Consider the following 12,018-nt stretch of genomic DNA (forward strand, 5'->3'; position numbering starts at 1 on the left):
ACAATTTGAATAACTCTTTATTTTGTAATTTAAATAAAAGAAAGTGGCCGGCTTAACAAGATCACACTTTCTGGCATTTAAATTCTGCCCAGCTTCGATGATTAATAATAAAAGCAGTCAAAGGACAGCATAGTACAAATTATTGGCATAATAAATATTGTACAGGAGAAAATAACAACATACGAGAGGAGACACGAGGCGAGACCAACTGAAATATTAAGTGCGATTAAAAATGCAATAAATGCGGAGCACATAAAAGCGAAATTGAATAATTGTGTGACACATTTTTTCAACCATATTTAAAACACGATGTGCATATTTGCAAGCCAAACAGGCAAAAGAGCAAATGAGTTAAACAGTAGCCTTTTCATAATTAAAATATTAAATAAAGCCGGCAAATGTGCTCCCAGCTCACCGAAGTCACGCAAATAAAACAGGAGAGCTTTATTTCCGTTTATTGTTGCCATTTTGGCTCCGTTTATGTGCCATTATGACTCATTACCCCAAAGGAAACAACTTTATGGACTCCAAATTTCGAACCTAAAAGTTTCAGTAGTAAGATCTCTTTTTTTTTATCACCTCGATGATCCAAAATCCGTTGCTTCGATTAAAATAATCCTTGCGAACTGGATAACGATGGTTGTGTTAATAAAAGGAATCACTTTTCAATAAACTTTCTCCCATTGCATTTGAGTTTGGTCCTGTTTAATTCTTTTTTTTTTTTTTGAGCTTGTCTCTTTTGTGGCATGAATCACTTTTTTCGACGTTTTGTTTTCTAGCAACCACAAACGACAATACGGCGGCCTGTGTGTGTGATTTCCCAGTTTGCATGTGTGGAATGGCTCACACACACTCACGCACTCGCTGAGAAAGACTGCTATTTAATTTATGAAGTAGAGCGCGTAAAAATTGTGCATTGTGGCGTTTTCACAATGAGCAGAGTGCGAAGGGGAATGGATAAAACAGAGACTTATCTTGCACTCCATGCACGCTTCTCCATTTTTCCTCATTTTCCAGCTATTTCTTTTTTTGTGAGCTTGGCACAACAAAAGACAGTTTAGAAATCGCTGAAGGGTCGCAGACCGACATTGTCATTATGTTTCGGAATAGATGCAAATGCTGTCAGTTATTATGTCAAGTGTTTGTCGTTTTAAGGGGGCTTACTCTCAACTGTGCTTTGTACAATACATGGAATAAAGGGGGCGAACCTAAGAAGTAATCGACCAATGTGGTAAGATATTTACATTAATATATGAAAAGGATAGAGGAAGTTTGGTTTAAACTGCATTCTTTGGTAGTCTGGCTAATTCCCAAGTCTTTCGGTGCAAGCTAAACTCTTTAGGCAAATTTATCCGGCAATCACATAGACCATTTATCAAATAGTCGTACTTTTCCCATCCCTACGATTTAGAGACGCAAACTTTTCTTGCAACACACACCCACTGACACTTTTGGCAAAACTTTCATCGAACTGGTAGCAATTTAACACCATTTTATGCAGGCGTGAGATGGGCGAAAGTTAATCTCCTGCTATAAATCACAAGTTATTAATGCTCAACGTGTTCGCTATAGTGCTCAATTTCCCAGAGGAAGCTGCTGCATCATCGTGATTAGCATCAACTGCGACCTTATTGGCGTCTCATCACCATAGAATCTAGTTAGTTGCCTAATTAGTGGCAAGCTCTATTTAACCCAAATTTCAACAGCTTACTTAAGTTGGGTGAACTTTACTTGCAGCCATATAAAAAGAACTTGTTCATAATTACTCACGAAAACAAAGTTTTCTTGGGTAAGTTAATAATGTTGTATATATTTAACAATTCTTAGTGTTTGTTGACCATACTGACTCAGAGTTAAAATGCTAAAATAAACCGCAATCAGGCAGCTCATCCGAAAGCGTGTTGATTGAGCTCATCAACAGTTGGAAATCAATGCCAGAACCTTACAATTCACTATCCGGATGGTGAGTGCCTCAAATTTTCACATGGGACGAACTAAACTTGCACTTCATTCGGACAATTGACATGACCACTGACACGTGTAAGCCATGGCACGCGCTTTTCGAATTCCACGTATCATCTCCATGCGGTTCATATATATATATATATATATACATATACACACATTTTTGGATCGACAGGAGCTGGGAAAAAACGGACTAGACTACGATGTGGAGCAGCATCTCATGTTTCTGCGAAAGACATGACGATGTCATTGTCATTGGACAACCAGGCCAAAACTCCAGCGTCACGTCACGTCAACGAAACCAGTGCCAAACGCAAAGCAGAATCCAAATGCGACTACAGATTAAGGCGGGGAATGGGGCCGGATGGAGGGGGCGTGCCATCAGATAAGGGGGCGTGGCAAGGACTCCAGACAGATTCGAGGAACAAGGGGACAAAGCATGAGTTATGGCCAGATATGACGACTGTGCTCAACAATTTCTCTCCATGATTCTTTATGATTGTGGTGCCGGGTGGTTTCTAAGTGGGTGGTGCTGCGGTGCCTTGATGCAATAGTCACTCTCTGTTCAGCACATGGGAAGCATTTTTTACGAGCGACATATGTTGGTTCAAGTCGCCTAAGAAAATATACTCTATAAATATAATACAATGTATAAAGCAAAAACTAGAGATAAGCTTCAGTTATACATGATATTGTTTTATTTTTTAGACACTAACAGACTAAAGGTAAGATTTGAATTTAGTTCTTTAAAGCTATATTGAATGATTTTCAATACTTCTATTATACATTTAATAAATATTACTTCTATTGACAATCCTCAGTGGGTTGTTCCGAACTTTTTCCCTCATTTTTCGCAGGCAGCTGCTGTTGATTTCCTTGTGACATGTGCTTAATCCAATTTCCAATGCAATTGTCGCCACTGTGATATGCCAAAACTGTGGGGATGATGCAACTCACGAGGACACCCCTTCATGTTTTCCAAAAACGCAACTATCCTGCTCTCGTGCGTGGCAAAGGGACTCCGTTGTGGCTTGACAGTGTGGGGCAAAGTTTTTATGTTCTTGCCATTTCCCCGGGCAACGCCCCGACTATTTTGGCCCTATAAATGCGAGTTGTACAACTAGATGATGGACAACCATTCGACTCTGTTCACAGCGGTTGTCCGGTAATTGTCGAAAAATTTCGAACCAATGCCCTGATATCGCACATGGATGAACACAAGTCAGATGGATAATTATGACCACGGAGCAATATGCCCGAAAAACAAATGACAGGTGCGGACTCTGACTAAGAATAGTTGAGCATAGTTGTGATTGGGAGCAGCGGAAACTCGATGTGTTGTCCGGCTAAATGCAGAACGAATTAAACAAATCTACGATGTCTGTCAACCATTTTGGTTGCTATGTTTCGTTTGCCTTTAGTCTTTATCATTTTTGCTAGCTACACTGGAGGGAAAACCCATGTTAAGGAATCTGAATGTAAAATGTATGTAGGCTCCCGGCATTAGACATCTAAGAATATTCTTGGGAGCAATGCTTGCAAGGTACTGCAGTAAGAGCAAATGCTTTACAAATTCACTACAGAATTTTGCCCAGTGCAAGACCATGGGTATCTAACGATTGAGCGTGGTCGAGCAATTTGAAAGCTCAATCATGTTGCAGCAGCTGTTCGTGCGAGTGGCCAAAATGCTGAAATGCCGAAAAACCGAAACGCGTGTCCTCCTGTTTTAGGGGTTTTCAGGCCCATCCCCACCACTATCCATCGCTCACACTCACACATGAGCAAATTATGTAAATGACATTAATCCTTATGGCGCACAATAGTTTAACGGTTCGGCGCTTTATTGTCACGTCCCAAAGGAGAGGCAGCATCAACAATGCCAAACTCCGGCAGTCCGAATGCCATTCGACCGAACTGGACCCGTAGTCCAGAGTCCTCAGTCCGTAGTCCTGAGTCCGTTGTCCGGACTTTTAATGCCCACGTGCTGGGGGATTGCGTGTTCCTCTTTTCCGACATCGACTCGTTTGGCCCCCCAAATGACAGCAAACTTTTTCCTTGTTAATTGCGAAATCACTTGGTGGAACAAAAACGAGCATTTCCCCTATATATACGGACTCACCAAGGACTCACCCACTGCACAGCTTACATAATCAATTACGTGATCAACGTGATAACCTTCCTCTTGATTTGATTTATGCCCTGGTACTTGTATCTCAAGATTCACTCGAAGGAGTCTGCGATACGGCCTGAGTTAGGGAAATACTCTGGGCTTTGACTTTAATTAATTATGGATTTTTTATGGAAAAGCCAAGAGATTGTATCTGCTCTCGATCAGATAAGAACTAGTAAATAAACTTTAGGGTTTAGAGAAAAATACAATATAAGCAATGCAAAAATACACCATATAATGAACAAAGTATAAATGGTGAAACAATAAATTTCTATGTAATTCGCCTAGCTTTTATGTTCCTAGCGTTTCACGCATCGCCATTCAATTTATTATTAATTACCGAACAGCATTTTACACTCTGGTCATAATATATCATATTGATTGCATGTTGACTCAAGTATCGCCGTCCAAATAGAGTGAAAATGCAATGTGTGTTCCGAGTCCGAGCATTTAACTGCTGGTTATTAAAAATTAAGTGCTTTTAAGGGCGAAAGAGGTATAGCTAGTTGATTGTTATAAAAACGCGAGCAATACAATCGAACATTAAGGGTCAAATAAAGACCGCAATAATCGCCGAAGAAATGTGAGGGAAAATTGCTTGCAATTACACCTGAAAGAAGAAAAAAAAAAATAAAAGGAAACCAGCTGGTGGTGCTAATGTCTGACCATTTTCCAAAGTGCTTTTCCCCGCGCTCTGCCAACCCGTCGAGTGTGTTCCCCACACTTCATTGGTTTTTTCGCTGCTCGATTAATTTGTCCGTCGCCTAATTAGAATAATACAACTAATGTGGCCGGATCATGACACCCCAAACACCCCATCCCCACCTCCTTTCACATGCGCATAATTAGCTGAAGCACTCTGAGTCACCCCCGTCCTCTATACATATCATTAACCTTCGAGCCGCATAAAATCATGATGTATAAAAAGTGGAGGAAACCTTGGCGGAAAGGAGGAAAATCACAGTTTCGTTTTATGTACTCGCTCGCATTAATGTGCGTTTCTGGGAGGGACTGAAAGTGGGCGGCTGCCCTCGGGAACTGGGGGCTTGGATGAGTGCTATCCATGGATGGTTGTTCCATGGAGTACTGGTTTATTAATTCGCTGGAAACATGCAATCGCATTGTTTACGAAGAGCTCCATGTTGGTATTAGCCAAAAGAAGCAGCCGAAACTGCGAAATTATGGCCAGCCAAATATGTCCAAATTGCTTACAGGATAATGTCCTGCAGCGAATCACTATGGAAATGCTAAAGCTTAAAGCCTTGGATTTACTTTTATAAATTGTTGTGCTAACTTCTTGCTCATGATCCTTAATCGTGATTTAGCTGACATTATGGGTGGCTACCAAGTCAAAGAGCTTTTCATGGAATGTGTCACACACAATTCTCCTTGCAATTATTACCATGAAGCAAGTGCAGTTATTGCTCAACTTGCAATCCCCTAATGCTAGAGTCAACATCACAGCATCCCTGTCATTGCCACTTAAGTGCCTTTGGTGACTTCTGGCCGACAGCACTTCGGCCCTTTCACAGTGGAATTTCTTTAAATATTTAAAGAGCAATCGACTGCCCTGGGATCTCAATCAGTGCTCGAGAGGCACAAGAGCGAGAAATTAAACATGCAGCTCGTTCATTTTTGGGTCACTCAATTAAATGAGTGCATCTTGAAGAGCACTTGGCAAGGTAAGTTCTTCGGCTCCTGGAAAAGCGAGTCCTGGCTATTCCCTGCAAGTCCTGGCCAGTCCGCCAACTAAATCGATTGCTGCTCACTGTTCGATGCTGAATGCTCGTTGTGCAAGTCGCAGTCGATGGGATGTCTTTGTTGTTGGCCCGGTCAAGTTGGCTTTTGATTAAAAGGACATTGGAAAATAAAGTAGAGCAAAGTATGTGCTAAACTTTGTTCAAGTACGAGCAAGAAAGACAGTCAATGGAAAAGAATTCCCAAGCCCAGCCAACGTACTCAGGAGGTATGTAATTGTTAAGTGCTCATTAGAAATGCTCCAGACAGGGATGAGGTTGCATGGGTGTTTTTGCCGGGCGCCCTCTCCTCCTGGCCAAGTGCATTTTCAATTAAGGAGAGCCAAATATTTTGGCTGCACTTTGGGCGAAGGAGCCAATAAACTGTTGAATTTACGGCAGGTCCAAATAGCTTTTCGCTCATTTATCCATTCAGCCCGTCGGTATATCCTAGGGCAGCTCAACGCCTTTTCAGGAGAATCTCCCCTGCGATTTAGTTCAAACATTTTTGCAGATCCGATTGCAGTTGCGTGCTCCTCTTTTCTATTTTGATGGTCATAATTGTTTTCACTTTCCCGAAATGCTAAATTTAAAACGTCAATGCTGAATTAATTGCAGTTCAATTCTTTAATTATATGGTCTTTAATTTCATATTCAAAACTAATTAGTTAATTTGAAATCCTACCTTTGTTACTGTTTATGCTATACCTTATAATACCATCAAATTGAAAACATATTTTGAATATGCACCTAATTAAAGCTTGATTGGAAGTATCTATCCAGCAGGTAACACTGGAATACAATTTTTGTGAAATAATATTGTTATTATAACAAGTCTTTAGTTCGAAGTTCCTTTAACCAAGTTCCTTCAATTTCCAATGCCTTCTGATTCCTTGTACAGCCGCAAGCCCCTCAGAGTTCAAGAGCTCGGTTCAATCTCTTGCATCGCCAAGTTCTTGCCACTTTGAAGCTTACGTTTTGGAACAAATTGAATTGCTATTAGGCACTCTGGGCCACAATTTGCAACAGCAGGAACAACAACTGCCAGTCGACCAGGGGAACAAGTGATGTGTGGCAACCGCATTAGGGCATCTTCCAGTCAGCAACGGTTTTGCCGCCTGATCCTGCACTCCCTTTGCTGCTCCTTTTTCCTGGCCAGGATGCTCCTTTTTGCATTCACAGTTGGATGGCGATGCTTGGAACTTTTACCACTCGAGTACATTTTGTTTTTGCAGCCGATTAACAGTCAAAAGAGGGCAACAGTCGGCTAAAAACTAAGACGTTGCAGATTGTTGCCGGCGAATTTCCTCTTTCAGCACTCACAGAAAATTTTTTGTATAGAAATTACACTTCCCAAATAACAAGGAGATTGAAGAAAAAGCATCTTACCAATTTAACTATATAAATCTTGGCTTCAAGGATTCTAAGTAACTGATCATTTCTATACAATTTATTTATATTCTCATTTACCTTTTTGTAATTCCGATAAAACATTTCTTGAGTGCATTTGATTCTCCCCTTTTTGTTGCACATTCTCCCTCATGCAAAGCCGACCGCAATATTATCCAACTTGAGAAATGGAGCAAGCAAGACGCATATTGACTTCTCTGTTAGCCAGATTGTTTCGGTCCTGGTCGGAAAAGTGTTATCCTGCTCTCGGAGCCCTTGCCTTGTGACTATAATATTTGATTTTTACTATCACTTGGCATTGTTATGCGAGTTGTGTGGGTTGCGGCTCGTGGGAACTCGAAGGAGATTACAATGGGCATCAGCATAATGTGCCGTACGGTCTGCCGTACTAAATTGATTTTTTCAACAATTTCCGCAGTTATGTGGCATTAAAATTTTCACTTGCCTCAATTTTAGTTCTTAACCTACTTTACACACAAGTTGGCTGGGAAAACTTAACAACAGGAAGAAGCTGATAGCAGAAAATAACGCACACACGGTATCAAACTGGCAGCAAACAGTTTTGAGTTACAGCGGAAGGTGTAGGTTCAAAGCTCTGAGAGAAAGATTACGCGGGTGGGAGAATGTAACGGGAAGAATGTCAGTGGTTAAGGTGGAAAATGGGTGGAAAACTGTTTTGAGAGCATGGCAAAAACTTCAACTTATGCCTGCCCTTGCACATTTTCATTATGAACATTATGCATGTGTTTGGACACAGCTAAAATTCCATCAGTGGAAAGAAGTCAGGCCGAATTCTTAAATACGCTCTTTAATCGAAAAAGTAATGTGTTTTAACAAAGTACTTCATTTTGATGCAGCTCTTTTAAAGCATGTTATATGCAGATTATATTAACACAAAGTTCATTTCTTTGCTTTTAGAAGATAGACAAGGAATCCTGTCAAGAATTTCATCTCTAAAAAGATGTCATCACCTTGTAATGATTTTGTGAGCGACAATCATTGCGGTGTATTTGCGCGAACTTATAAAAATTCTTCGTAAAAGTCACGGAAAATCCCTTCTTTTGCTGATATGCGTATAACAGAAAAGTTTAAGGAATTTGCCCTGTGTGCGCTGAACAGAAGTTTTACAAACAAAAATAAAAGAACTTTCGGTAGGAAATTCGTCTTCTTGTTGACGTGAAAGTAATTTTCTGCACATGACAAGTTATGCTAAGTACGAGAAGAGCTCAGGTTTGTAACAAGATATGCTTTTGTTGCCCTTTCACATCCGCAAATATTATTTAAGTTTTGTTACATCTTATTTAGGTAAAATGCTAGTCAGTTAAATTAACTAAATAATTGAAGTACAGAAATTGCCGGACGGCAGACAGGAAAAACTTTTTACATGTCAAAAAGCTGAAAATAATTCGCACACATACACGGCAAAAAATGAAGCGTGTTCGGGTTCAAAGTAAAGAAATCTGAAAAGTTACCGATGTGCAACATTGTAAATTGAAATAGTTTTCTGCAATGCCATAGTGGAAAAATCGTACCCATCTTACAGTTGTGTTTTATTTTTTTCTTTTTAATTAAACTAAGCTTACAAGCGTAAAGTTATTGTGTCACACATCTGGGGTGTGGAGGGTACTTTTCTTACTGGGCTGAAGAGTAAGCAAAAGTCATTTAAACTTTCGTATGCCTGGTCAGCCATGACTTAGCATGCATATCTCATACTCAGGACTGGAAACCCTTTCCTATACAGAAACTTTTTCGATATTTCAAATGCAGCGAGTGCGAGATGGAAAGGAAGGATAAAGAAAGGGGCTGCCAGCCTGTAGACAATAACTTTGCAAAATCCAATTACGAGAGCTGAATGTGTTTGGTGTGCCTTTATTTTACTTTTCGGTAGGTTTTTCTGCAGCCTGCATATTAAATTAGCCAGCAAATTGAGTGAGCCCTGCAACCTCTGACCTTTTTTCCTGGCCCACACCTTAATTCTGAGGCTTGTGCTGCCAATTCGAAATCAAATTTTCTTTATGGCCGGTTCAGTTTTACCGAATCAGGTCGAAGGGATGTCTGAATCACTAATAAACAAGTTAACAATGCAGGAAAGCAGGCCATGCCAGATATTGCGTATACGCAATGTCTTACGTGTGCGTGCTTCGGGGAGAAGTCTGTCGGTGCTGGCCCCCTCTGTCGTCGGGGTTAATTTCATTTGTCAATATGAAAGCGCAAAAGTGATTTACTTAAGTGTAAACTCATTTTCCACTCAACAGCAGAACAATAACAGCATTGCACTTTGTTTGTTTGTGTGCTGTTGCAAGTGTCGCAATATTCCTGCCACACACCGGCAGCAACAAAAACAACAATGTCCCAGCGCTTTTCACCTTAACAACATAATGGCAATCAACTGATGGAAATGACGCAGCCACAGCTTCCAGGAAGGATTCGAGTGGCTGGCGAAGGGAATTGAAATTGGCTTGGCTGGAGTGGAGCGTAGTTGGCGAATGGCGAATGGCAAACGTTGTTGCCCCTTCTTGCCCATTATTCATTTAAACCTGGGGATTGAGAAAAAAGTGTTGCATTGCCGCACAATCGACAAATAAGCCCAAGGCAATGTGTATTCTTTCGCAGCACCCGATTCCGGGATTTTCCCTTTAGCTTCCTCTGCAATTGAGATATTCATCCACACCCACAACGTCTGCGGCTTTCAATTTGTTTGCAATTTAGATGTGTATATTCTGTGCCAGCAAAAGGTTGCCCTTCCAGCTTTCTTGGAAATTTGTAAGTTAGATAAAATTGCTTTTGATAGACAAATGCAGAATGTGTGTGTTTCTGGATTGTAAGTCTTTATTTTTTATTGAATTGCCCAGATTTGCGCTGAGATAACAATCAACCAGGCCGACGGCAATTGTTCAAAGTATTTATGGGTGCTGAATTTGAATTGCTTGGCAGAAGACGATTGGTTTTAACAATGCGAGGAGACTCCAAGACATTTTCATAAATAAATTAAAAGAGATTGTCTGAATGGGAATTATTAAACGAGCTCATTTTGTTGTAAAAACAATTGGGAGATTTTTACGTACCATTTTGATTGCTGACAGGAAGTATTCGAATAAAATTCGAGTTCTGTAAATAAAAAAAGGAAATGGTTATTAAGTAAATCGTTCCAGGTTCCAGGTACTTATATTAGCATTGAAACGTATTTATTATTCCGTTTGCTAAGACACAACTCTGTTTTTCTCCACACATAATTTATTCGCTTGTCAGCTCTACATCATTACTTATAGATATATTCATTCTAGCTTCTCTTACTTCGAACGTTTCCTTTAAATCGCAATCGACAGCGTTCGTCTAATGAAATTTCGGCCAATGTATACCTTAAATCTTAAATTTTAATGTCACAACACATTTTCCCGTTTCTGTTTTCTGTTCTGTTTTTGTTGTTTGCTGGCAGTTACACCATGATTGCCAGACATTGCTGTTGCTTACCATTTCAGATTACGGCCAGAGTTTAGTTGGCGCATAGGGCTTTTCCCTTCTAGCTGACACATGCCTACAAGCTTATTTATAATAAAAAATCATACATGAGCGCACAGACAATGAGACAATAGACGAGAATCGTTGGTACAAGCGGAAATGGGGGCGGATGGGGAGTGGCAGGACACGGGGAAACCGGAAAAAAAACACACAAACAAGAAAAAAAAACGGCACGAAAAATGCTGGTTTGGGGGAAAATGTGGAAATGAGAGGCGGCTCGGCTCTGTTGGGAAACTTGTGCTTTTCCTGCTCTTCCTGGGAATTTTCAGAGCCGTCATTAACTGTTATGCGTGCGTCTGTGTGAGTGTGTGTGCGAGTAGGTGGGAGGTAGGGAGTTATATAATACAGGGACTCATACAAACACACCTCATCTAACCATTCATTGACATCATTTGGCATGGCAGATAACATTCAGCCAAGTGCACAAATGCACTGAGAAACATATAATTTACAATTGGGTAAATTATTTATAAAAATAATACACATTTACACATAAAATAAATTATAAATTCAATATAATATACTATATTGTACATTATTTTATAAAAGTTGTCTTAAGCATATGGAATAGGTATTTTTTCCAAATGTAGTGTATAACAGCGAGATTTCCCAGATGGGTCAGTGGGCGTGGTGTGTGGGGTAGGTCGTGCAGGACGGAGGCGGAAGAAATCCTGCCACCTTTACCAAGTCGCCGAGCACAACCTAACAATGTAATGAAATTTTCGAAGTATCTATGATGATTTGCGGTTGCCATGATTGCTGGCCAGAAGACGCTAGAACCCGTCCCAGTTGCACCCATCCCTTTCCTTCGGTCGCCCCCTACTCGTGTCCTTGTTTCACACATCCTGCCAGGCTTGTAGGCTGACTTGCCCCTTGGTTTCCTGGCTGACAAAGCCAAGTGACCGAAGTCACACTTTGGGCTGCCTCTTGGTAACTCGGCCGCGTTGATTCCTTTGCGGCGCCCTTTGTATGTGTGACGCACATAAGTATGTGCGTGTGCTACTACATTAAGCTTTGAACATTGATTTTGATGATATGGAATTTAAAATCATAAATTGCTACTGCTCGTAGGTTATATTTTTCAGCAGAAAATGCTATGCGGGTAAATTCCCAAGAAACCATGCTGTAATAAATTCGATTTGGGAATATCTACTGCAAGCTCCAATGTCGGCAAGCTTTACTTCATTGTCTTGCAAACTATAATTTTAATTAAATTGT

The 12,018-nt window shown here is 40.5% G+C and overlaps 1 protein-coding gene across 1 annotated transcript in view; it reads right to left on the minus strand.

The window, feature by feature from the left end:
• The window catches only part of CadN2 (Cadherin-N2), an 88,277-nt gene extending 77,911 nt beyond the window's left edge, over positions 1–10,366 (minus strand). Inside the window, exon 1 of the mRNA NM_136011.4 lies at positions 10,347–10,366. The gene's annotated coding sequence lies outside the window, so the exon portion shown is untranslated. The remainder of the gene's footprint in view (positions 1–10,346) is intronic.
• Between the last annotated feature and the right edge of the window lie 1,652 nt (positions 10,367–12,018).

Source organism: Drosophila melanogaster, chromosome 2L, assembly GCF_000001215.4.
Source record: "Drosophila melanogaster chromosome 2L".
NCBI lineage: Eukaryota > Metazoa > Arthropoda > Insecta > Diptera > Drosophilidae > Drosophila > Drosophila melanogaster.